Source organism: Aphelocoma coerulescens, chromosome 7 (genome assembly GCF_041296385.1).
Source record: "Aphelocoma coerulescens isolate FSJ_1873_10779 chromosome 7, UR_Acoe_1.0, whole genome shotgun sequence".
Lineage (NCBI taxonomy): Eukaryota > Metazoa > Chordata > Aves > Passeriformes > Corvidae > Aphelocoma > Aphelocoma coerulescens.
Window position 1 is genome coordinate 2,632,134 of NC_091021.1, and position 25,238 is coordinate 2,657,371.

Consider the following 25,238-nt stretch of genomic DNA (forward strand, 5'->3'; position numbering starts at 1 on the left):
GGTTTGGGTTGCAAACCAGAATCACTTCTAGATTTCTTCAGTGCTCATCTTAAAGGTAAAAGTTTTCCACGGATATTTTTCCATAGTTTGCAATCTTTTGGTTAAACAAGCAACATTTACTTCTTTAAAAGTCTGGTTCTTTGGCCAAAGAGCTGATAAGGGCAAAGCACTTCTGATCAACTACACATGGTGCAAAGTTATCTGAGTTATCAATGAAGGATCCTTTGCAGGGGATGAAAACCAAAATTCCACCTTAGCTAAGCAGATGATGGTTTGGGGAGGTGCAAGGAATATTCTAAGGCAGAAGAGAAATGGAGGGGATGAATTGCTGGTCTGTGGGCTGTTTATCAGCTCTAGTCTCACTTTTCTCATGCAGCTCTGTGGGAGGCATTTCTGTGGAACGTGATAAAAGCTGGGATGTTTTTCCACCCAAATTTTTTCATGCTTTCTTTGATTTTGCTGTAGATCCCAGAGACCAGATGTCTCATATTAAAGGAAGAGTCACTCAGCTTCTCTTTGGGGACATATTTTGGGAAGGAAGGGAGGAAGAATTTGTTCTGTTTGAAATGAGAGTTTAATTGACACACAGTGGATAAATGGCAGGCAGAGGCCCCACATGCTGTTGATAGAAAAGAAGATAACCCTGAAAAGTGAGGCAAATCACCACAGGACCTGAAGATATTTTATTAAAATAACTTTCAGAAGCTTCTTTGGCCATCCTATAACTAAGAGTGACCTGAGCACTTGGATGTTGTGAGAACCTTTGTCTCCCAGGGGATCCTTCCCATCTCCCCAGTGGGATTAAGGATGTGAGGGATGACATAACTCCCTCCTCTGTGCAGCTGCCTCAGCTCTGACAGGAATAAACGATGGCAGCCTGCTGATGGCAGACACGTTAGTCATGCTCCCACTGTTAATTGGGCTTCTGCATCTGGCTGGATTCATCTGCTACTCCTTGTAACACACTGACAGCATAAGCCATCTCCTTGCATAAAGAATTCCTGGGACCTCAACCCCCCATTTGAGCTTCTCGCTGATACTTTGTGTAAATGTCATCATTCTTGAAAGAAGCTGCACTCAATAAATCAGTCCCTTGACAGTGCTTTGAGAATGGGATGTGGACGTCACTTATCTCCAGTGGACTGGAGAACAGCTGGGGCACTGAGATCACTCCCCACAAATCCCAGAGAAGCCCAGCAGAGGTGTTTAGCCCAGTTAAAATCTGCAGCACATCCTTTCCACCCTCACCACAACCTTTAGGCAGACCTAACAAAACAAGGTGGTGAGCAAGAAACACCAAAACCCTCCCAAACTGAAATGTGTTACTGGAAGGGGGTGAGAGACCGCAGGCATTTTGGTGTCCTGAGGTCTTGTGGTGGCATGTTCTTCAGAAATAGACTCCAGCTCATTCCTGCCAACGCAAACTTGAGGGCACTTCAGTGGTGGGTGGCACCAGCACGGGGAAAAGTGAGCACAGAGCGCTGCAGTGCCTCCAGCTGCAGATGTGCCCAACAGCTGGAGGACCACCAGTGTCCCTCAGCTCTGCCCAGCTTCCTGCAGCCTTGTGACTTGTGTGTCCTCCATCCACCAGGAGTCCCAAGGGAGCTCTTTTCCTCCATCTTTCCTAGAGCCATCCAGCGGCAGCTACTCCACTAGGATTTATGAGCTCCCACTGGGAGACAGGAACACAGATTCACATGAGTCATTAAGTTTAAGTCCTGTCGGCAGGATGACCATGAAAATGGATATTTTAGAAGGGTTTTCGTTGGCACTGCTTACCCAGTTAAATGCTTATAACATAATTACTAAGGGGAAAAAAAAAGGAGGCTTTCAGGAAAAAAAAGTACAACCCAAACACAAAAATACTTCACAGAACCCAAACAAACTACACACATTTCTGCAAATTATTTATGGTGGAATTGGCTGCTCCGCTCAAGCAAGTTACAGGGATCAGGTTGTCTATGTCCACAAAAGCAGGATCCTGCCCAGAAGCTTCATTTTTAACTTAAGGGAAAGCAACAGGAAGAGCTGCTCTCTGCTGCAGAGGGCATTAGCATGAAAATAGACCTGGTCAGAGATTATTCTCAAAATGCCGTTGTCATTAAAGGACAAACTCCAAAAAATGCTTGACCAAGTCTGGTTTTCACTTTCAGGCAATGCTAGGAAATCTGAATCATTTAGCCAAGGAGTGTTCATGCAATCCGTGCAAATATTTGAATTTTTTTTTTCTTCTTTCTGGTGTTTTGACTAGATTTAATGAAAACATACCATAATTATAAGTAATTATTACCAAAAATCACCATCAGCAAGATAAAACTTTCATTCTCTCACTTCCACTGAATTTTTCCCTCCCACAGTTTCAGTACTACCAGAATAAGTAGCCCAGCCTCCCAAAATACTCGGATTATCCGGCTGCCTCTGCACTGACTCACAGGGAAGCTGTGGACAGCAGCTTGCAGACAATACTTTCCATATGCCCATAAAATCCCCTTCACTGAACGTGGCAGAACGCTGGTGCAGCACAATGACACCTATGTGCTGTACCTGCAAGGTGAGCTGCTCTCCTTGTGTTTGGGAGTGCCCTTACTCCTCTGCCTGCTCCTCCAGCAAGGCTCCTTCTCCCTGTCCTGCATTACTCAGTCTCTTCCCTAAATTGTCTGAAGGAGCCAAACAGAAAGATGGAGAGAGGCCATTTGCAAGGGCCTGGAGCAACAGGACAAGGGAGAATGGCTTCCCACTGACAGGGTTAGATGGGATAGTGGGAAGAAATTCTTCCCTGTGAGGGTGGGGAGGCCCTGGCACAGGTTGCCCAGAGCAGCTGTGGCTGCCCCTGGATCCCTGGAAGTGTCCAAGGCCAAGTTGGACAGGGCTTGGAGCAACCTGGGATAGTGGAAAGTGTCCCTGCCCATGGCAGGGGGTGGAACGAGATGAGGTTTCTGTGATTCTGTGATTCTGACCAGCTTAGCAAAGGTACTGACACAGTGATGGGGATTAAGGAAGGAGTTTGAGCCCCTGATCCCACTGCTGCTGTCCAGCTGGGAACCATCACTGCTTCATAACATAGAGAGAAATACAGGTTCCTTGGATTTTGGCTCAGCCAGAGCCATTGGCTCCTGCTGACCACCTAAGTGATCTGACGAGAGCAACAGAAGGAATTGATTGTATTGAGAAAACAGCTATAATTAGAAATGGGTTAAAACAGATGGACAGACCTCATCACTTGTTTTTTGTTTGCTTTAGCAAAACCAACACCAAGAATGGTTTGGCTGCAGGCCTCATTTTCTGAGCTCATAATATTCACGGGTGGATCTGGGAATAAGAGAAATGGTTTCTGTCAAAAGCTGTCAGCAGAGAAAGAGCAAACTATTCTCCACTTCAGCATGCTCCCACATTTGTATAGCTGAACCCGCTCTCTGTCACTGAGGCTTTGGAAATTCAGTGGCAGGATGAATCTGTGAAGCTGCTTCTCTTCACTTCAGTGGCGGAGTATCCACTCTGAATTCAGACTGGGACTCTGCAGAAGGGGTCCCTGTTCCTCAGCCAAGGATCATCAGCTCTGGGAAGTGTTTACAGAGTGGCCCAGTGCAAACTAACACTGCAAACTCTGCTCAGGTGTCACCAAGGGGCTTTGGTCATGCAGGAGGAAGTAAATTATAATCCAGAGGCAGTATTAATTCTCCTTCTGCCTTCCTCTCCTTCCTTCCCCTCACTTTATGCAAATCCACATGTATGTGAGTATCTGACCGAACTCAAGTGCCACCCAAAGGTAATGCTACCAAGTTCAAGGGTTTTATTTAAGCTGCAGCTACACAAGCCAACAATTGCCTAAGTCCCTTTATTTTAGGAGCTCTAGCTAACATGGAGTAAGACAGGTTTAAGTGCTATTAGAGCTCCAGAATTTCTTATGGGTTCTACAATCTCAAACTAATCCAGGAAAACATTTAACCAACATTTATTTTCCACACCACAGACATCCACTGAACTACATCTCCATCAGCCCACTGCTTTATAAAGCATTAATTAGTAGAACCAGCCCCAATATTTTTGGTGTATTCACTTTCATGGAAAACAACTCCTCAGCTGTTTGCCATTTTACCATTCCAGTATCAAGTGATGGAATGTTATTATTCAATGTGTTTCCTTAGGCGTTATCACTCTCACACATTCCCACATCAGCTGCCTTTTTAAGAGGTTCATCATCTGTAAGGGAATGTTAAAGCCTCGCTGCATGAAAGGTCTCCCTCATTTGTTGGTCCTAGAAGCACCAGGGACCTTTTTGCAGCTATTGGGGGTAGCAGGTCTGCTCCTCTCTCCCATTCACTCAGCAGAGCTGGGCCATTGATGTCTGCAGTTGCAATCCAGCCAGAGTCACACTGAGTCTTACTAACAGAGGATCTGATCTAATACCTCTGAATTCCTCTGCTTGCTCAAGCAAAGCTACAAAGCCTTTGCTGTGACTCTGCCAGCTTTCATCAGCTACCTTGGTCAAGGCTGAACTCTTCCTGGATGGGAGTTTTCCAAGAAAAATCCAGCAACAAGCCAGCCCTCCAGCACAGTGCTCATGGGCACAGTGCTGTCGGAGAAGCCGTATTTCAGATGTGGTCATAGGCAGGCGTGGGTTCAGCACTGACTCAAAGGGAAGAATACCACCCCCTGAATCACCAGCACAGCTTCCTCCAAACCTTGAGGTTTCCTGGCCCTACATCAGAAGAGGTTTCTGTCCCTTCTGACATTTTTGTTTACTCTCTGTAATTTTCCACTATGCTAGACATCCGTGGATTTTTCTCATTGGATTAAGACAGACAATGTCCCAGTCAGTTCACCTGGGTTATGATATGCCCAAGAGCTGGCATCCCACCACCAACCTCTCATCCCAGAAGCTGGGGCTTCTGCAGCCTGTTGAGCCATGCTAAGGTGGGCATGCTCACTAGAAGTCTCACAAGGGAGATTGGTCCCGCTGGCTCACCTTCTCCAGAGCTTCTCCAAGGTTAATGAGAGGAAAAAGAAAGAAAACAGGGAAAATGCAGAGGGAAAGGAACAAAACCACCATTCCTTCTACTCATCTCCTCCACAGGTTGTGGCTGTCCAAGCAACACTCACCAGCAGGCCCTGGTGCAGCAGGAGCTGTGCATCCAAGACTGAACAAGATCAAAACCAAGACCCCCTCCACCTGCACCCTCACAGGGAGCTCAGACACAGATCTGTGCTTTCTCTGGGATTATTCCTAGCTCAGTGCTGGGCTTTGCAGCTCTGTGCTTGTGGGAGGCATGAAATGGCATCCACAGTTCATGATAATGAATAATGGCTCTCCTGCTGTCCCCTGAGATACAGAAACAACTTTCTGACTAAGAAATTTTTCCTAATATCCGACCTGAACCTCCTCTGGCACAGCCTGAGGGTGTTCCCTCTCCTCCTGTCCCAGTTCCCTGGGAGCAGAGCCCGATTTCCCCCCTGGCTGCCCCCTCCTGTCAGGGAGTTGTGCAGAGCCACAAGGTCCACCCTGAGCCTCCTGTTCTCCAGAGTGAGCCTCCTGAGGTCTCTCAGCTGCTCCTGGTGCTCCAGCCCCTTCCCCAGCTCCGTTCCTTTCCCCGGACATGCCCCAGCCCCTCAATGTCTTTCTTGTCGTGAGGAGCCCAAAACTGGACACAGGACTTGAGGTGCCTCACGGTGCCCAGCACAGGGAACAGGCACTGTCCTGGGCCTGTGGCCACACTGTGCTGCTTCAAGCCATTGACCTTCTTGCCCATGAACCAATTGACACTCGATGACCAAGAAAAAGAAGAATATGAGATCTTTCCCTCATCATATTTCATGCTAAAAATGAGCATACATGGGTAAACATTGCTTTTCCCTGTCCTGGAAAGAGAGCTGATATCTCTTTTGAGGTTGTGGACTTTATGTGGGTTGTTGTCAGGGAACCTGGGAGATGGGGAGGTCCTTATAATAAGGGGAAAATGTGCAAGCTTTTATAAATTCAGAGTGTGAGAGAATCTGCATTCATTCATTGCACTCCCTGTGTTCTTTTCCATTAAATGCAAGGATGCAATGGCCCAAGGGTCCCAGAAGCCCAACAGCATTCAGAGAAGGTCCTGAAGAGGCATAAAACTCCTGCAGAATTTTATGAAGCTGGGATCAAAAAGCCCACACATCTTTCTATACATGCCCTGAATTTCATTATTATGTTCAAAGGAACAAAATAAGCTCTTTAATCCATTTTCTCTACCTGAAACTGAGGCTTCCCCTGCCTTACATTTAGAATACAGGATCCAATCTTTATTCCAGGACATGGTTTTGAGAGTTGGTGGGCTTCTAGGAGTCTGGATATTTACTCAAGGCTGTGCAAATCCCTCCCACTCTGAGGCTGCTAAGCGAGGCCTCTTTAGCCAGACTGGTGCTGGTGTTCATGACCCAAGGCTGACTCATTGAGCCTCTTGCTGTGCTGATGCTACAAGACCATTTACATGTGCCTTGATTGCCTCCTTGTCCTCTCCTTGCTGCAAGAGAGGGGATGGAGAGGCAGTGGGAGATGGGCAGTGTGGAATTCTCACTTGTGAGTAAAAAAGGAATAAATCAGGGAAGCATTTATGAGGGGGAAAGGGGAAATTAAATGTGAAGGTACCTTAATAGAAGATTTCCCAGCCTTGATAAGGACTCAAAGGAAGAGCAAACACCATAATTTTGCATCTGTTGGCCTATCCTGGGTGCTTACTGTTGGAAAACACTGTATCAGTAAAGGAAAAAGCAATAGTGCCAGCAGAGGCAAAGAATGACAAAAAGCAGTTGTCGTGGAGCTAGGAAAAGGAGGAGAATTTCTTGTTGTGGAAATCTAGACTTCCCAAGAGAATTCCTCTGCTGAATTTAGTAGATCCTGCCACTAAATACCTTGCAAAGAAAGGCATGCCTTTGCAGATGCCTTTAGTTAGCTTAAAAAACCCCATACTAGCAAACCTATTGTTTCTCAAGCTGACTCAAAATACCTTCTGGGAGAGAGCAGAAGCTCACTGATAAGGTTTTAAGTAAAAGATCACCTGGTAAGGTAGGCAGCTCAACTGCTCCTCTGCTGGAGAGCTCTCTGCACCTGGGTCATATTTGATCAGCAAACATTTCCCTTTCATGCTGTTTTGCACTAAATCTACTTACAGCAAGATGTGCTGCAGCCAACTTTTGTGTGCTTCAGCTCTTCCTCAGTTCAGCAAGAGCTTTGCTCAGGCCAGAGGAAAATTGGGGATTCAAATATTTTCCTACGACCAGAAATGACCCATTTGCTTGTACATCTTCACCTCTTCCATCACCAAGACCGTGAACCTCTGTTATAACTTCTCTGTGGGTGGGAAATAACTTCCTTTTCTACCTAAGCCACAACCACCACCAGGCTCAATAGTTTGTGGCTGACCTGGGACATATTTTTCAAGAACAAATACTTGAACTTAGGGAGGAACAGGACCTGTGATTTTGTCAGAATGGGCAATGTTGGAAGGGAGGTCATCTAGTCCAAACTCCCTGCTCACACAGGGCCTGTTACTCAAGGTCATGTTACTCAAGATTGTGTCCAAACAGCTTTTGAGTATCTCCTAAGAAGGAGACTCTAACGTCTCCTTCAAAAGTGTATTTCATCTCATGAGTGCAGGAAGAACGTGGTAAAACAATTCCTTTTCCCTGTTGTCACTCTGCAAAACCCACAGCTCATTCAGACTCAGATTCCTGCTTAAATTGCTAAGAAACTCTACTGATTTCACCTGGATTTTGTGAAAGGGAAGACCTCTGTATACAAGTCTCAGCTTTATGGTCTTGTCCTTATACTCCATGCCTGCTCAGGTAGCATCAACCTGACAGAAGGGAAAATGCCTTCCTTTTGCTCCATCAGTGCCCTCAATTTGCCCCATCCAGTGAAAAGTGACCCAAGACATTTATTATCCTCAGGTACTTGTTTGGTTTTCCTTGGTCATAAACTCCTGAGAATGGTCAGAAGTTATTTCACCAGGCTCCACACAGGTCTCCACAGAACTCCTGGAGAGTGGGAAGAAGAGTACAGCCCAGCTCCCACAGTGCTTGGTGAGCATTGGGGTGGGCACTCACAGACAAGTTTGGCTACATGGACATGGGAAGAGGAGCTCTGTGCTTGAGGAAGGAGCCTTGGCATCTCCACTGACTCTTCTGTGGCTCACCTGGCCCTGCTACCAGAGCAGGTGAGATGCTCAGAGAGATGATGGGATAGGGAGCAATCCAGTGCCTGCTGGGGATGGATATTGGCCTCCATGGCAAAGGAGCCCTCCCCTCCCTTTATTCCTTGTGTAAAACACAAATATGTCGAAGCCAAGCAGGTATAAAGTTACTCATGGAAACACAAAATCACTGCTGGAAATCAGTAACACAGGTAAGGGGAACCCTTGGACAGTCACAGCTGTACCCACAGATCCTCACAGTGTTGTGAAAGAGAAACGTGTCCAAATAATAGAAGCAGCTGCCCATAACCACTGTGTGTTTCTTGCTTCCCTGAGGCCAGTACCATCCCTGTGCCAGGCATGGCAGGATCACATCCCATGATAGGACTCCTGGGCTGGCAGCAGCTCCAAAAACACTTCCCTGGTGCTGATGGCATCTGGGCATCTCTCAAACTGTGTTCATTTATTCTCCTTGCAACCCTTTGAGGTGAGAAAACGCTGGTGTCTGCACTTTGCACAGGAAAATTCAGGCATTAGAAGGGCACCAAATAGCTTTGTACATCACAGACAAGCCACTTATGCAGGAGAGCTTCCTTCCTCTTTCACTGGGAACATTCTGCTCCAGCTCCATCTCACCCAGGGGAAAAGGCTGCTGCTCCAGCCCTTTGCCACCCATCCAAGGGCACTCCAACCTTAGGACAGTTATTTCCCAACAGCTCCAGACAAAACGACCCTCCTTGGCTTTACTGAATTCTTCTCTTCCCCACCCTGCCCCAGGTCATTCTGAGAATGGACTTCACGAGAAAAAGGAACTGAAACACCAAGATGTGGCTTTGGCTTTTGAATAGAGTTTGGGGAATTTCTTAAAAATGCCTAAAGAATTAAAGGCACACTGAAGCCAAGAGACTTGCTCCAGTCATCTTTGGGAAGCACTGGTCAGGCAGCCAAGCCCTGCTTCCACACCGTTTGTGCTTAAAGATTTTGTATCAAAAAAATCTCAAAGACAACACAACGACAACATAAGTGCACTCCCCATCCCCCTTCTCTGCTTCCCCTCGCAGGGCCTCCTCTTTCTTTTGCAGTTCTGATGGGACTTTGACTGGAGGCTCTGGTGCAGGCATTAGTAATCCTAGAGCCTCTGTATCCTACGGCAGGCAGGAGCTGGCAGGTAGGGAGAAGTTGTAAGGAAACTTTGCTGGAAGCCAGAGCACTGTTTTTGTGCAGAGCCCCAGCTTTTCAGACCTCCCCTTCTCTCCCTGCTGACACTGCCTCTGCACAGCCATGTGTGTCAGGACAGCTGGGAGAGCAGGGAGGAGGCTTGGGGGGAACATGGATACATGTACGGACAGGGAGACACAGCCAAAAACTTCTGCAGAGTCACCAAGTCAGCCTTGTCCATAGGCCATCAAGGAATAAATGCTGCATGTATTTCCCACAGGAGCATGATGCTAAATTCACCCCTTCCTCGGGATTTTTTTTTGTGTTTCAGCACCTTCTGCATCTGTTAAACTATCTTATAAGGATGCAGAAGTAAAAAGACTTATCAGTGCCCTCCCCCTTTAGCTGCTCCTTAAAGAATTATATAACAACATGCAGCAAAAGAAACCCTCACTTAAAATGAAAGTTTTTTGTAAAGCCCCCTTACTTTCGTTCAGTGGAAACTCATTTAAACTTGATTTATTGCACCTTGGAATTTAAAGCTTCAGATGAGATTAATGGGCTGTTTTCTGGTTACATCATCTTCGTGGATTGTCAAGACAAGCCTACAGTGAATTCACAAAGGAAAGTTTGGTTACAGTACCCTATTAAAACACTGGAGCAATTGCTGTTTCCAAGTAACTCAATTGGATAACATAACAGATAGGCTTCATGAGAATAAATATGGAATTTCCACTGAATTAGAACAGCGAGCTGTGGCCATGTTTTACATTACAGGAATAGGTCATATATTTTTAAATACATCAGACATGATTCATTCTTCAGTCCACACTCTGATTGGCTGAGAGAACATATTTTTCCCCTTTTGGACTGTGTTTTTGGGGGATTTTGAGCTCTATACTTACAGTTTCTGGTGTGGTTAGGTTGGAAGTTGATAGCAATAGTGGAGAGGCTGAAAAAGGAGGATTTTCAAAGTCAGAAAAGACCATCCTGTACACTGCTGCCATGATCTACAGCCAAAGGGTAGGGACAAGCAGCACTTGTAGAGCAAAGGGTTTATCTGTAGTAGAGTAGCACCCACAGACTCCTCAGAATTTGGATCCCATGGGTTCAAAGCCAGCAGCAAACCCATCCTCCCACCCTGCAAGTGAAACAGCATTTTTAATTGCTGCTGGGAAAAAAGGTTTAGTCCACAACCATGTGCAGCAACTACAACTTTGACACGTTTTCTGAGGTTTCCTAAGGGACAGACTGTGATTTCCATCAGATATCCACGTAAAGCAAAGTAAACAACTCCAAGTCACATCTTCAGCCAGCAGAGCCTTAGGACTAGATCACAAGTGGCACGTGAGGGCTCAAGCCCCCACCCACAACTGCGGGACGGAATTTCCCCTGCAACAGCCTGCAAAGAGGAATTCCCAAGGGGCTACAGGACACGTTAAGGTGGGAGCCTCCCCCAAGCTCTCCAACAGGCTCCACGTGTTTCAACAGCTTGACAGGCTCCAGGAATGCAGCCTGGAGCCAGTAAATAAAGGGCTTAGTAAATAGGAGATGCAAAGAGTGATAGATACTGTTTGCTAACTTACATCCAACCAGTAGAGATAGCCAAGCAATTGGATTTGGCTTCGTTTCCACACAATCTCCATCCCTGGGGGTAACTAGTTTAGAAAGCAAATTTCTTTACAATGAAATGGATTTGGCAGCAAAATGAAGTTCATCTTGAGGGCAAAGGAAAAAAACCCACCACCACCCTCACAACACTGCTAAGCAGTTACTGTGTAATTTATGGCAAATTATTGGTTGCTGGGAGGAATAGATCCAGATTTGCCTACATTTGCTATAGGAAAGGATTATAGATCTTTCATTCAGCCCATCAGAAGCATTATCAGAGCTGCCAAATGTCTGATAAATGACCTTTGGGGGATTTTGTCCTTAGAGGTTTCGTTCTTTAACAGCCTTGTTTAAACCATGGAGAAGGACATCAGCAGGCTGTAAGGTTGAGCCATACATGGAGCCTTTGGAGGACCAATAAAATCAGAGTATTGGAGCTTATAAATATCTCAGATTCTTAAATCTCCAGAGGGGAAGTTGTGAGAAAGTGCAATAAAAACAGAAAAGCTGACATTTCTCAAAGATGCAAACTAAAGAGAGGGGAAAAAAGGGAAATTAAACCAGACTTTAAAATACATACTTTCATAGGGGAAAAAAAAAAAAAAAAAAAAAAAAAAAGCTTTTCGATTTCTTTTGGGATTTATGGTGAAACAAATTTACTTCCTACCCTGCTATAAAGAGTTTATATTCAACGAGGAATCGAGATTAATCAAAAATTAGCAGCACTGCAATTTTGTTTACAAATTCACATCTACAGAAGTGCTCACACTTTGCTTGGTCTCAGATTTGATCTGAAGGAATTATAGGATCCTACCTAATAAATGAAAGCCAGCTATCAACACAAGCCAGACTGTTCAGAATTATTAAATATATATCCTTTCCCAAAAGGATGAATCTTTGTAGCAAATGAGCAGCTGTTATATCCAGCTTTGATGTATTTTCTCTGCACATTGGAAGCATCCTGCAAAGCAGCACAGAGTAATTAAGCCTGAGACTAAAAGCCAGCACATTTATGGGCCTTAGTAGACATTTCTCAGTAGTTCATAGGGCTTACCATAAATTTACATGTTTGTTTAACTGGGACTATTTGCTGGAGGGGGTTTTTCTTCTGCTTTTACAGATAATTTTTCTAATGTAAGAAATTATAATTCATGCAAACCAGCATGGTGCAGCACAGGATTCTGCAGCTCTGCTCTGGCACAAGTGCTGGGACAGGCAGAGATTAAACTGAGCTCCCCAGTGCTGTTGGCCAACAGCAGATTGTGGCCCATGACTTGACCTGTGGTTTGCAAAGCAGGAGCCCACGATCAGGGCACAGGTGAGCCTCAACAGGGTCCTTCTTCATGTCCTTTGTGTCCGCCTGCTCCCTCCCCTGACCTGAGGCCAAACTGTGCTCAGCCCAAAGGTGTTTATTGGTCCTTGTAATGGTCAGACTGGAGGTTGTGGCTCCGGTTGCTGAACAGAGGCCATCAAATCACCAGTGGGAGGGGAGCTGGTCTTGAGCCTGTGAATTTACCTTGGGGCCACCTATGATCGAGGATGAGACCTGTCGTAAAGCCAAGGTAGAACACTTAGAAGATAGAACAGTTTGAAGACAAAAGTTGATATTCTGTTACTTCAGCTCCCATAATCACCTGGTTCACCCTGCACTGGCCAACTCAGCCCCTCTCTAGAGCAAGTTACCCTCACAACTGCTCAAAGAGCAGTAGCATTACTTTTGAATTAACGCAAGTGCATCCACATACTCCACAAGAGTGGAAAATCAGTTCTATGGAATGGAAATTCCCTTAGTCTTAGGGCCTCCTAGATGATCCAATCAACACAGTAGGAGCTGAGAAATTCCAATGGGGTTTGCATGTGCATTTTTCTGTCCAGCAGCTGAGGCAACTCCCAGTTCTAGGCCTCCACAAGCCAGTCATAAAAGGTCACCTGCCCTCCACTACAAGTGGGCAACAGGACAATGTCCCGTTGAGCAGGTGTAAGTTTGCTTTCAGGTAACCATCAACAGGAGCTCAATGCACAGACAAAGAGCTCCTCTTTCCACCCACTCCTCCAGGGGCCACACGGATGAACCCCAGCAGTGACTGTAATTACAGACATGTGTGGGCCTGGGGAGTCCTCCATAATCCTTCCTTTGACCTTCGTTTTGCCCAGGTCCAGCCTCGTTCAGGAATTACCTAATACCCCATGCTCCCACCACTGTCTTCTCATGGGGAGACACAGCCCTGGGAGAACAAGTGCACTTTGCATAATTCCTAAGCAGATTTTCCTTTGACTTAGAAAATCACATGTATTTGTCTAAAAGACTGTGGAGGCTGTACATCCTGTACATCCAAAGATGTACTTGGAACCAAGAAATCTGGTGAACACATTGAATCAAGACCTTGCATGCCCTATTCTGGGTGCTGATCATTTCTTTAGGTGACTTTGGACGTGCTTTTTAACAATAAACCCTGATGTTGTTCCTAAGTGCTTTGGGCTTCTGGAGCCTTCTGTAGGGGAGGGTGTGTAAATAGGGTTGGGTGAAACTGGAGAACTTTTGACCAATTAGTTTGGTCAAGAACAATGCAGCTAAGGCTGTAGCTTGTTTAAACCAAAATCACTGTTAAAATGAACAAGATGACACTGATTTGTCAGAATTTCTGGTCTTTGTGTGGTTAAAATATATATTGTTAGCAGCAGTATTTGTGAAGAAACCAGGTGCTTTCATTGTACCTGTTCACAGCACCTGAGTGAAAGGCATTTTAAAAGTCCCACAGAAAAATAATCTCTTTTCTATTCTATATATTCTTCATGCTTCCCTGCTCATTTCATTGCAGGGGGGTTGCACTAGATGGCCTTTGAATGTTCCTTTGAACCCAAACTATTCTATCATTCTTCAATGGTACCATGAATCACTGCACAAAAGATACTTTCTGTAACTTGCAAATGTTTATCCTCTTAATTACTGCAAATTAACTAATGTGAATAAAAACACAATTAAGAAACCTTTGTGGTAGCCCATGACCAACTCCCTGAAAACCTTCTCAGTGCACACACATGTGATTTGGTTATGTCATGTGTCCATGCTGTTTGCAAAGTATTCCATAGAAACCAAGAGAATTTGGGGGCATGAATCACCTCAATACAAGTTCTCTTACAGGTCAGCAAAGGAAGGGGAGGGAAAAGCCAACCTAAGCAGCACAGGTAATTGATCTCACATTCTTCTGTTTATACACCCAGTGCCCTGAAGGCACATTGTGAGTCCCTCCAGATTGCTTGAAACGTCATTTCTTCCCCGTGTTTCCTTAGAGACAGAGGTGAATCAGCCTGGAGAAAAGCAGCTGGAGTCAATAAAAATTCCAGAGGGATAACCTGGCCCCTCCACTTCTTTGCCTAAGACTTCCAGAGCAGGAGTCTGCTTTCTCCTGTTACTTCAGTCTCAGGGGCTTCTGTTTTGAGGGAGGAATGCAACACCCTCTCATTAAACTGCAAGGATTTCCGGGGGGTTCCTCTACCATTTCAGCTGTTTCCCTGTTTTCCCATGCTTTGTTTACCCTCCAGTGTCTGTTGGTAAGTGGATGGCTCAGGCAGTCCTGTCTGCCTGTTCCTGCAGCTCTGTTAATGCACAGTCTGAACTCCAATTAATTCATCTCCTCTGTCCTTCTGACACACAGTTATCAATCTCTTGGTGAGGCACTTTGGGACCAATGATTCGAGGTGTCATTTTTAGCCCACTATATTGGAGGGACTCTCTCACTGGGTTGGATCAGGACCAGGCACAGCAGAACTGAAGCTTTATTCCACCTCCCAGCCCCTTCACCTTCAGCACATGTCCCCTCCAGCTGTAACTTGGAGGTTACTCAGGTGATAAAAGATAGTCCTGTTCAAATCCTCTCCATTCCAAGCTCACTACCTCTGAAGAGATGCTGTGCTTGGTGGAAAATGCCCTGAATCAGCAATGAAGGACATGAGATGTGGCCACCCTTGAAAGGCTTGATAAAACATTCATTTGGAAGCTGCACAGCTCCTGAATGTGTGGGGCTTTTTGTAAATGCCACTCAAACTACTTAACTGGTTCATTTTATTCAAAAAGCTGAAGAATAATCACAGAAGGGTCAGGGCATGTAAATACAGTTAAAACAAAAAGAAACGGATGCCTCTAAAAGAAATAGAATCTTTGTTATCATTTACTTCTGGGGTTAGAGTTAATAGTCAGTGGCTAGAGAAATACTTTCAAATTGTCTCAGACAATTCTTTAAAATTGATTTCTTCCATGCTTAAATTTGCATCTTACCTTTATCTCTTTTATGATCTTAAACACAATCTACAGCCCCATTTTTTTGGTTTTTTGTTCTAAATGCTAAGCTTTGAAGCTACTACCACACAGCTCCAGACCTTGTGGGTGTATATTTAGCGTGTTAATGTGTAACAGGTTTCATTCATAAGTCTCAATATATCCTGTAGCATAACACAGCCAGAGTCAGATCTGCTGTGATCAGCAGAGGCTCCATTCAGGAAGAAGGAAACTCAGCCTCCTTGCCTCTCTCTTTCTGGGGAAAGCCTTTGAAATTCACAGCAGATCGGAAAAAATGAGAAGTTCCCTCCTACTCCTTCCAATTTCAACAAGTCGCCTTTTTTTTTTTTTTTTTTTTTCATTCATGAGCGTAGAAGCTATTAATAAAATCCCTGAATGAGAGTGGTTAACCCCCAAAAGTGACACATACCTTAGGCTTTGGAAGCCAACATGACAACAGTCAAAACAGAAATCAGCCTCTCAATATCTCAACACATAATGCTGTCTGCGCTTTAAAAAAATCCATCAGACGGCATCGTATCAGCTGCAGACAGATGAGTCACTAGAAAGCCTGAGACAAGCAGACCTAGAGTCACCTCCAGCCTGGAAAACACTTCCTGTCTTTAATAAAGGAGTGGAGGATTCTGTCAGTGAAGCAGAACTCCTGGCAGGCAGATGCCCTGCGTTTCCCGTCCCCTTCTGGGGAAGGGGGAACCGAGGGCAAAGAGGAGTGGTGGGGAGAGGAAGAACGAAGCTCTCTCCAGAGGCCTGCAGCTGGTACAGCAACAAGGTTTGCCCATGAGCAAAGGAACATGAACACAGCCCTCAAAGGAAAAACATGGGACGAGGCACAGATGTTTTGAGCTAGGGTAGCAAAAGCTTTGGCTGGTTGGATTTCTTGTTCCTGTCTCATCCAGCAAACCTGGCATTTTGCTTTGTCTCTCCTGAAAGCACCTCTCCGTGGCAAGGTTTAGTGCCAGCAAGGAATAGCATCTATCCAAGTGACCATGTGTGTTCCAGCAGGCAGTGCTGGAGGGATTGCAGCAAGACAGGACATCTGTGTGAGGGCTCTCTGCCCTTAGCAGGGCCAGTCAATGACTGCAAACACCTTCTCTTTCCCCCAGCGGTAATAAACCAACAAAAGCCCCAATTACCAGGTCATTCCCCTTTCCTGGTGCTGGAGACCTCCCAGGTAGGATTCACATAGCAGCTTTTCCAAGGCAGTGTGGGGCTGCCCTCAGCACAAATGGCTTGGTAAGTTAAAACCTTCTCTCTTGACTTGTCAGCTTTATTTACATGGTCCTTCTGTTGACAAAATCTCCACCAGTCCTCCCCTTCCAGATTTTCAGGAGAAACGCAAACAAAATTTCTTCAGTCAAACTGCTGTTAGTTCTTATTAAAAGAAATCAGAAAAACAACTCCTGTCACTACCTCTGCTTGCACTTCTCAGACCCCTCCTGCAAGTTTTAGAGAGAAAGGGGCTGCACAACCTCAGACCTGTCCTTTGCTGTGGATGCTGTCAGACCCGAGATGTTACCCCATCTTCCCCTGGCAGCTCTGCCCTGCAGCACCGAGCCTGCCATGAGAAGCTTTCAGGGTGCAGCAAGTAGGGCACGGCTCCCAGCCCCTGGAAAAACGTCTCCGAAGGTTTGGCTTGCTGGATTTCCAGTGAATCCACACCCATCACGGAGCAGTGCTCGAGGGCAACCGAATGCTCAGCCCAGGAGGGAACGGGAAAGGGGCGGCTGGGCTGAAGCAGGGCAGTTTGATGGGCATGGAGAGAAATCAAGCACCTGCTCTGCAGCCTGGTGAGCCCCTTGGAGAAATATGGGCACAAGGACAGGACGTGGTTTGATAAACAACACAGCCAAGGGTGGTTCAGACAGAGCCCTTGATGTGACCCTGTCCAAGTCTTTAGATGCCATCTGAAAAACAAAAAATGAAAGGTTCCTTACCACCCAGAGATGAAGGGACAAGAGGAATAAAGTGCAAATGAATAACAGTGAGGGATGGAGAAGAGAAATACTTGGAAATACTTCATACTTGGAAAAAGTAGTACAGCATCCACTTCTCTCAACAGGATAAATTAAATACCTCAGCTCTGAGCAACCATAATGCTTGAAACCCAAATATTTATGAGCTCTACTTTGTCATTTCTTGCCCCTCTTTTTTTCTTCTGATTAATGCCTTACCAAAAGTCTGGTGTGCTGGGCACAGTACAGGTCTACATCAGGATATAGCTCCTGAATATTGCAGAGCTCAAAACAAGCCAAGAGGAGAGGAACATGTACCAAAAAACGACAGAAAAGTTTTCCAGGCCTATGAATGTGAAGAGCATTTGTCTGGGAAAATACCTGCCTCAGGTACTCTCTGGTCAATGTGGCCTTTTTTCAAACCTGATTGTTTGGACCACAAACTAGCCCCTGACAAAACAATTTCTAATAGGAAAACATAGCTTCCTAACCCTGTTTAGCTCCATGGGATAAAGCAGCCCAGATCAATTTTCTTTATGGACATCTGTAAAGTGTTTCACTTTTGAGGACAGGGTAAGTGGCCTGTTGCCATCATTTGAGTGGAGCTGGGGAGGCTCCTCATTCCCAATGAGGCTTCCCAACCACTGGCTAACCATTTCCCTGCCATATTCCAGCTGCTCAGGCTCTCAGCAGAGCTAGAAACAACATTTCACGTGCATTCAAAGCACTCCACAGATAGCAGTTAAGCTTCTCAGCATGTAGAGTTATTAGTGTTCTGCTCTTGGCTGGAGGGATTTCCCCACAAAACACAGGTCCTGAATGAGGAAGGAGGGGGGTATCCAGTGCTGGCCATGCAGCAGCACAGGCAAGAGCTCTGGGCTACACTGCAGCAGAAGATGGGGCAAAAAATGAATGCACATTATCTCCCATATGCACCACTGATCTCAAGCATTTCACTCTCCAACTGGTGAGTTCCAAAGAAAACAACATCCTTTTTATCCTGGGGAAAACATTACCTCAAAAAATTGTGTTTAACCATAATCTCTAAGTTTCCGGCAAAGAAGAAAAAGCGAGTGCTGATTTTTTTAATCCCTAGGTGAAAAGGAGAAAAGATGACCTGCCTTAACTCCATTCTTTGCTGCCTTTTAGAATTAAGACAAGGAATTATTTCTGCATAGCAAAGGACCAGCCCATCAAAAACGAGAGCAGACACACACACACACACCATCCAACACCTCATTTTACTAACACAAGTGCCTTGAGTGCTATTAATGGTCATCTTTCTGTAATTCCAACAGCATTTGAAGAAAAACAATGGACAGGAAGAGAGGCAGGGAATACTAATGGTGTAAAGTTTTAAGTGTGGATACAAGTGCTTTATTAAATATTGTCTGCCAAATGCTCTAATGCTGGAGGAACTTTGCCAAGCAGGAATTTGGCTCTGTGTGTTTCTTTGTCCATTTATTTGATTTCTTTAAGCTTTATCCCAGCTCTCAATTTAAGGTATTCTGGATGCAGAAGTAGGTCTAAGGCAGTGATGTCCCTCAAATATTTATCGAAAAGCTCAGACTGGTCCTTTTTCAGGAAGATCCTTGAGCAGAATTTAACTTTTCAGTAAAGGTGTAGACCCACTGCTCCATGTGATGGTTGCACTTACAGCTGTGCTGAAGATTTTACAGATACTCTGCAAGTCCCAGCTTTGCTTTCTGACAATCATGAATATAAAGAATGTTGCTTCTTTCATCCATTGACTGGATTTACAGCAGCTGATTCCTTCCTTTCTACAGCTTCAAACCACAAAATCTCTTTGTTTGACTAGATAATGAGCTAGCAGCAAGTGGTATTTACTTAAAGCATCTTCAAAGAGTGTCAGAACATGCAGGCCCCAAACAAAGCTACTCTATACAATCCACTTGCCTGTTTACAAAACTGCAAAGCAAACTAGTGTTTTCATGTTTTATCTGAGATAAAACTCATGTGGAAAAAGGCTGGTCTGATAGGTGGGGTATTTTGAACAGTGCATATAACAATACCAGATATCTTGTTTAAAACAGAACCACAGTTTAGAGTTGTCAGTGTGAATAAAATGAAGTTTTAGTCTTTCTGCTCGTCAGCTGCTCCTATTCACCACTGGAGCTAAGGACTGATGCTGAATGTATGAAGTCATTAGAACCCTTTATATGCCTTCCATGCCAAAGCCCTTGGATTCCCCTCTCATTTTTCCTCCCAAGCCATAAGCAAGGCCACCACTCTTTGCTACAAGCCAGGCATGATCCTCATAAAGTGGTTTTCAACAGCAAATTTCAAGAAGCTGTAAAAATGCTCCAGGGTCAAAAAGACCTTTCTGGAGCAGGAGGATCAATCACACACAGGTCAGCAACACTGAGCATAGCTGAAGGCTGGTATTTCCTATAATTAATCATACGTATTTAAGAATATAATTACCCCGCACTAACCAAGAGGGCAGAGTTGCAGTTCCACCTACTAAAGCTCAAGCAGCCAAGTTAGCTGGGTAGCTCCTCTCCATCATCAAAATTTTAGATACTAGCTTGCAAAAAACAAAGCAAAAACCATGAGGGGATGGACGGGAATGATGTACTGGCTTTGACTCACCTTGAGAAGACCTGACCAGCATGGCCATCCTTTGAGTGTGCTACAACTATAAATTCTTGGGTAGGGTCAATGCCACTGCTGCCCTGTGAGCTGTACCAGGCGTGCAGTGTGCCCCTCTGAGGTATGGGAAGGTGCCCTAGTTTGAACCCAGTGCTTAAGGCAAACCAGAGCTAATTTATGGACAAGAGATAAAGCAAGTGCTGCAATGTCTGGCTGCCCAGACCACAGGCATGCCTCACTGTGAGCAGGATTTTGGGTGCTTGGTGAAGTCAGCCCAGGCTGGTCTCAGCAGCTACGCCAGCTTAAAGGGCTCCCACCTTTGCCTGTGTCACATCAATCACTCCCTGTGCTCTGACAGCCCACTTGATCCCAGGGCTTGCCAGGACTAGTGAACAGATCAGGTTAGACTTCACTTCTAGGATTATTTTATAGCCTGGAGCAGTTCAGTGATCCAATTTACCTGCTGGCTTACCAAATGCATGCCAGGCACTGGGTCAGAACAAGCAGGTGAAGGGAGGGGGCACAGGGGATGCTTTAGGCTGCTATTTCTGGTGGAGAAAGGAGCGGTGGATCTTCCTCTGGAGTTGGGGAGCAGCTGCTGAAGACGTGGGAATCCCTTCTGGATTCAGGTGCCTTCAGTCTCTTCTGGGGCAATCCTGTCACTTTGAACTAAGGAGTCACTAGCAGACAGACACTCTTTAGCGTTGCTCAGTTAAGTTATTTGTAATTAAAATTTAAACCTTCCCTGTGACAATGCCACTGTGCCAGTCTTCTAGATGCTCATTTCCCTAAAATCCCACTAATTTGCCAGTATCATGCTGTTGATGAGTTGCTCAAAACAGAACCCGTGTTGCTAAGGTCCATAAACATAGGGCTGTTACCTCCTTGTCTCAGAACCCAGTGCTTGAGGGCACTGAGCCTACCATTTAATTAACAGCCATTGGAGCTGGGAATTGCACGTGGTGCAGGAGCAGCCAGTGTAGAAACACCATCTGGGCAGACGAGTTAGAAAAAGGGATCTCTCATCCCTGCAGCCTGGGGAGCACAGAGCTGTCTGGGTTAGATCTCCCTGGCTGGCTTAGCCACCACACTTGTAAATGCAAGGCTCATGCCAGCACACAAACTATTTGTGGTTTAAGGCTACGAGGCAGCTCTAGGTAAGCCACACATTTGTGTCCCAGAGCAAGCATTTCCAGGGCACCCAGACAATCCAAAAGAATGACTGTGATTGAGCTGTCAGGCAGATGCACAGATTCCTGTCTAGACATACAGAGCACACGTCAGGCCAGGGCAGGTGGACGGACACACGTATGGGAACGTGGGTGGCAGCAGGAGGCCGAAGTGAGCAGTGTTCCACAGCAGAGCAGATGTCCCGGCTTCCCATCTGTCTAACCAGTGCCAGACGGCCTTGCAGGGATTATCTGGCACATGTTCTCCTTGGTCTTCCCTGAGGCCACGTCCTGTCACAAGCCCATGTGAGATTTGGTGTTTGTTATCGTGTTTAAGAGTGCAGCATCACAAATATGGGCATATCAGAGCAAATGGATTTGAGCAGAGAAAATAATTTGAGGGTAAATTCAGCTTTTAAACATTTGCTCCCAAATTATAGCTCATTTCCTTGAAGGAAAACCTACGCACACAATTCTCAAAAACAAAGGAGCCTCAGCCATTTGTTGGAGATTCAACTCTTTGGGAACTAAAGTGGAATATGCAATTGGACTGCAATGCACCAGATGTAATTGCCCCAGATTTAAGTGGGACAAATGATCCCAATCAATGCTGAAAGCTCAGGCTGAGCAGACTGCTGAGCAGGATTCACCAGGCAAAGATATAACTTAGCAACAAAACTTTCCTTCCAGCAAAGTATCAATACATGCAGCTGGACATCTGCCCAGACCGCAGAGCTGTTCAAACAGCCCTGCTGGAGAAGTCAGTGCCCCAGAAGTCAGGCTCCAAGCTAGAGTCTCCCAATAACTTTAACAATAAAATCCCTGCACCCAGCCATTAAAAGGAGGCAGTGCTGTCAGTGACCGAAGGAAATGGCAGGTCCCTTGCTAGTTCAACAAGTAATTACATACCCTGTTTGTGAAAACGTTCCCTGCCAATGGAAACATCATTTTTAATAATTTTTAAGAGGCTGTATTTTTAATAGCCACTCTATAAAGCAAGCTGGGAATAAATACCCATTAAAATCAGATCTAGAACTCAGTATGAAAGAAAAAAGCAAATGCAACGAGTTTAACTTTGTAAACTTTCTCTCCCATGTTCCCAGGCCCTGCAGAGCTGCCTCGCTGTGTGGTGCTCTCTGCAATCCTTTCAGCAACTCCCCACCTCCACTAAAGCCCAAACTGGACAGGCCAATCTCTCCAGTGATATCAAATCACATGGCTTTTTACCAAATTATCTGGATCTTTGGCCCTCGGTCCCCTTTGCTTATTTTTTCCCAGCCCTCTCCTGTCTCATTTCCCTCTGCAAGGAACACAAACCAGTCCTGAGACACAAGCTGGATCAAACAGGTGCCATCCATCACAGCGCTTTGGGAAGAACAGGCTGTGACAGAACTGCAAAGAGGAAAAATGTCTAAGAAAAGAAAAAAAAAGCATGTTTTTGCACTCATATCAAGCAAATCCCTAAGCATGAGCATTAAAATACAGCCTGACCTTGAGAATTCTGTTTTTAAATAAGGCTGGTCAGGTCCAGACAGAGCAGAAGAAACTTCCACCTTGCCATATGAGCAGTGCTCTCCTGAGCTTGCTACTGCCCACATCCCTTGGGACACTGGCTCAAACTGGAGGCTTGAGGAAGCCAAAGGGACAGGCTGGTTAAATTACATAAACTTATTTTGCTAGTATAAAAATAAACAGAATTTGAAAGGTTTTTTTTCTGAAAGCACTTAAAGCAGACGTTGTTTTTTCAAGTCTTCCCAAGGTTTTTAAGGATGTTCCTCAAATTTTTAATGCAAATATCAAGAGTACATTTTCACTACAAGAAATGAAAAATGTTTTGAAAAACAATTTTGCTGGAAGTTTTATAACTTTAAAAAAAAGTCATTAAAAAATACTTCACAGAGGTACCTTTCTGTGGAAAATTTTGTTTTAAAAAAGCCCATTGATTTTCAGACATTTTTTTGGACTGCTGCTAAGAAGATAAAAGCTGCTCCTATTTATAAACAGGAATTTGGAGGCAGAGGTTTTGGGGTCTGTGCAGGTAAGTGCAGCCTCACCTTGGCTTTCAGCTCCACATGGCCTTATCTGGCTGCAATTCCTGACAAAATAGTGTAGCCATACCTGGAATTTCCTACTGTAAAATCCAACCTGTTGGTCAGGATGCTACAGCCATCAACTAAACAGCAGGGCAGTGATCAGTCCTGCATTTCCATGGATGCAGAGCTCATGAGGGCTGGAATGCCCTCTCCATGCACCTGGGACCCCAGGAAGAGTCAAGTCTCCTTTGAAGTGTCATTACAGCTGTGCAAATAATTACATTTTGGTTCCCTGGCTGAACTTGAAAACATGCTATTCCATTTCAGAGCCATCCAAAATGATTTAAAAATTCTGAGTACACCAAGAAATAGAAATCATCCGGCTCCCACCTGGGGTCAAATGAAACATTGCATTTCCAGAAGGAAAGAGATAAAATATCATTTTAAATGTGAATTTTTAGTCAGCAACGCTTCCCTCTGCACACTACAGCAACGAAACAGCTCTGAGGGGCTTGCAAATCAACACTGCAAATACACAGCCCCTCCAGAAGGCACAAAGCATTGTCACAGCATGGGCGACACAGGCAGGAGGCACAGCAAAGTGGCTGTAGGGCTCATGCCACCCTGGCACCTTCCCTTGCCCCCTGTTTGTCCCAGAACATGCAGAGCTGGGCTGAGGGGTGCAGAGGATCATGCCTATGGCCCTGCCTCCTCTGGACTGCTCTTGTGCTACTAAAACTCCATCCACGCTCTGACTTCCTACTGCAAGCCCAAGCTGCAAAGCTGGTTCTTGACTAGATTTGCATTTGGCTCCTCCTCTCCTTTGCAGGAAGGGCTTGCAAAGGAGACTTCTGGCAAATCCCTGAAGTTTGTGGAAAGGCAAAGGCCATGCAAATGCTAAACAACAAAATATTAGATGCTAGAAGGCCAAATACAGCAAGTCCAACAGTATTATGCCAAGGTGAGTGCTGATCCCAGTCATGCACATTTGGAAAACAAAATTTGCTATTTATGTCTTTCCTGCCAGTATCATCTTAAAATAATCTGGAAAGTGATTCTGACTTATTAAAATTAGTTTTCTAAATCTGGCACTTTTCTGCTTCCCAAAGGCTGAGTAAGCCACCAAGAACACTGCTATCACTTGCTGTGTGACCCCACACAAGACACCAGCTGGGACACATGTGGAACAGAGCTGCCAGTGCCCTGTGAGGCCCCTCAGGGCATGGAGCTCCTTTTGGAGGAGCCCCTCCATGCCAGAAGAGCCCCACAGAAGTCAGCAGGAGTCCATACAACAGATTTTGTGGCCTGATCTGGGTTTACATAGGTGGGGTGGATGAAAGATGACAAATGACATTTTCTGACATGGCAAATGCCAGTTCTCATCCCTTGGGATTGTTATCCCAGCCTGGCTGTGGCAGCACAGCTCCTGCTGTTATCCTGAATATAAATCCGCACTGAACTCTCCTACAAGTAGTTTGCATATAAAGTGAAGCTGGCATACTTTGGCTCATGAAACTGGATTTAATGAAGGCCTGGTTTAAAACTGCTTGGTAGTTGCCAAGAATATTTCACCAAACCCGAGCAGGCAGTGGGCCAGGCTCTTGCTGTTCCAGATGCATTAGGCTCCTATTCCGAGAGAATGGATGACTCACCCGGACAAACTCCAGGCTCAGTGTGGAGGGCGGAGGAAACAGCCTGGTCCAGCATGAAGCCACGGTGTCAGTGGGAGCCTGTGCATTGCTTTTAGCAGCCTTGGATCTCCACCTGGGAGCGTTTGTATTCCCAGCATGCATTTCCCTAAAAATATCCCAGCACTGGGATACCTTTCCCAATTCTCCCTCTGCCACCTCCTCAGATTTTAGTTTGATGATCAGATGTCGAACTTCTCCTGTATTTTTCCACATTCATTCTCTGTTTCATAGCACACAATAACCCCCCAAAATCCCATCCAGTCTTCTTCAGCCCCTGCAGACTCAAGTCCAACAGTGAGAATGAGACAGTTTAATTATTTGCTTTTTATTTAAATCCAAGCTTTAATATTATAGTGGGAAGCACTTTTCTTCTATTAATTGTTAAATCAGATTCCTAACATAATCAGTTATGGTTAATTGATAGTTACCTACCTTGCCTATACAAGAGAAGGAAAAAGTGACAACATAAAATTCCATAATAAAAATCTTCAGGCACCACTGTTTGGAAATTTGCGATTTAAGGTTTAGATTTGCCTTCCAACTCCTGGCTGC

The 25,238-nt window shown here is 45.3% G+C and overlaps 2 long non-coding RNA genes across 3 annotated transcripts in view; both read right to left on the reverse strand.

Annotated features, from left to right (window-relative positions):
* Positions 1 to 10,275, reverse strand: part of LOC138113489 (uncharacterized) — a 52,782-nt gene extending 42,507 nt beyond the window's left edge. For both annotated transcript variants that reach the window (XR_011152196.1, XR_011152195.1), the window contains exon 1: positions 10,226 to 10,275. This is a non-coding gene — a long non-coding RNA (uncharacterized lncRNA). The remainder of the gene's footprint in view (positions 1 to 10,225) is intronic.
* Positions 10,276 to 10,380: 105 nt separating this feature from the next.
* The window catches only part of LOC138113488 (uncharacterized), a 54,393-nt gene continuing 39,535 nt past the window's right edge, over positions 10,381 to 25,238 (reverse strand). The window contains exon 3 of the long non-coding RNA XR_011152194.1: positions 10,381 to 10,461. This is a non-coding gene — a long non-coding RNA (uncharacterized lncRNA). The remainder of the gene's footprint in view (positions 10,462 to 25,238) is intronic.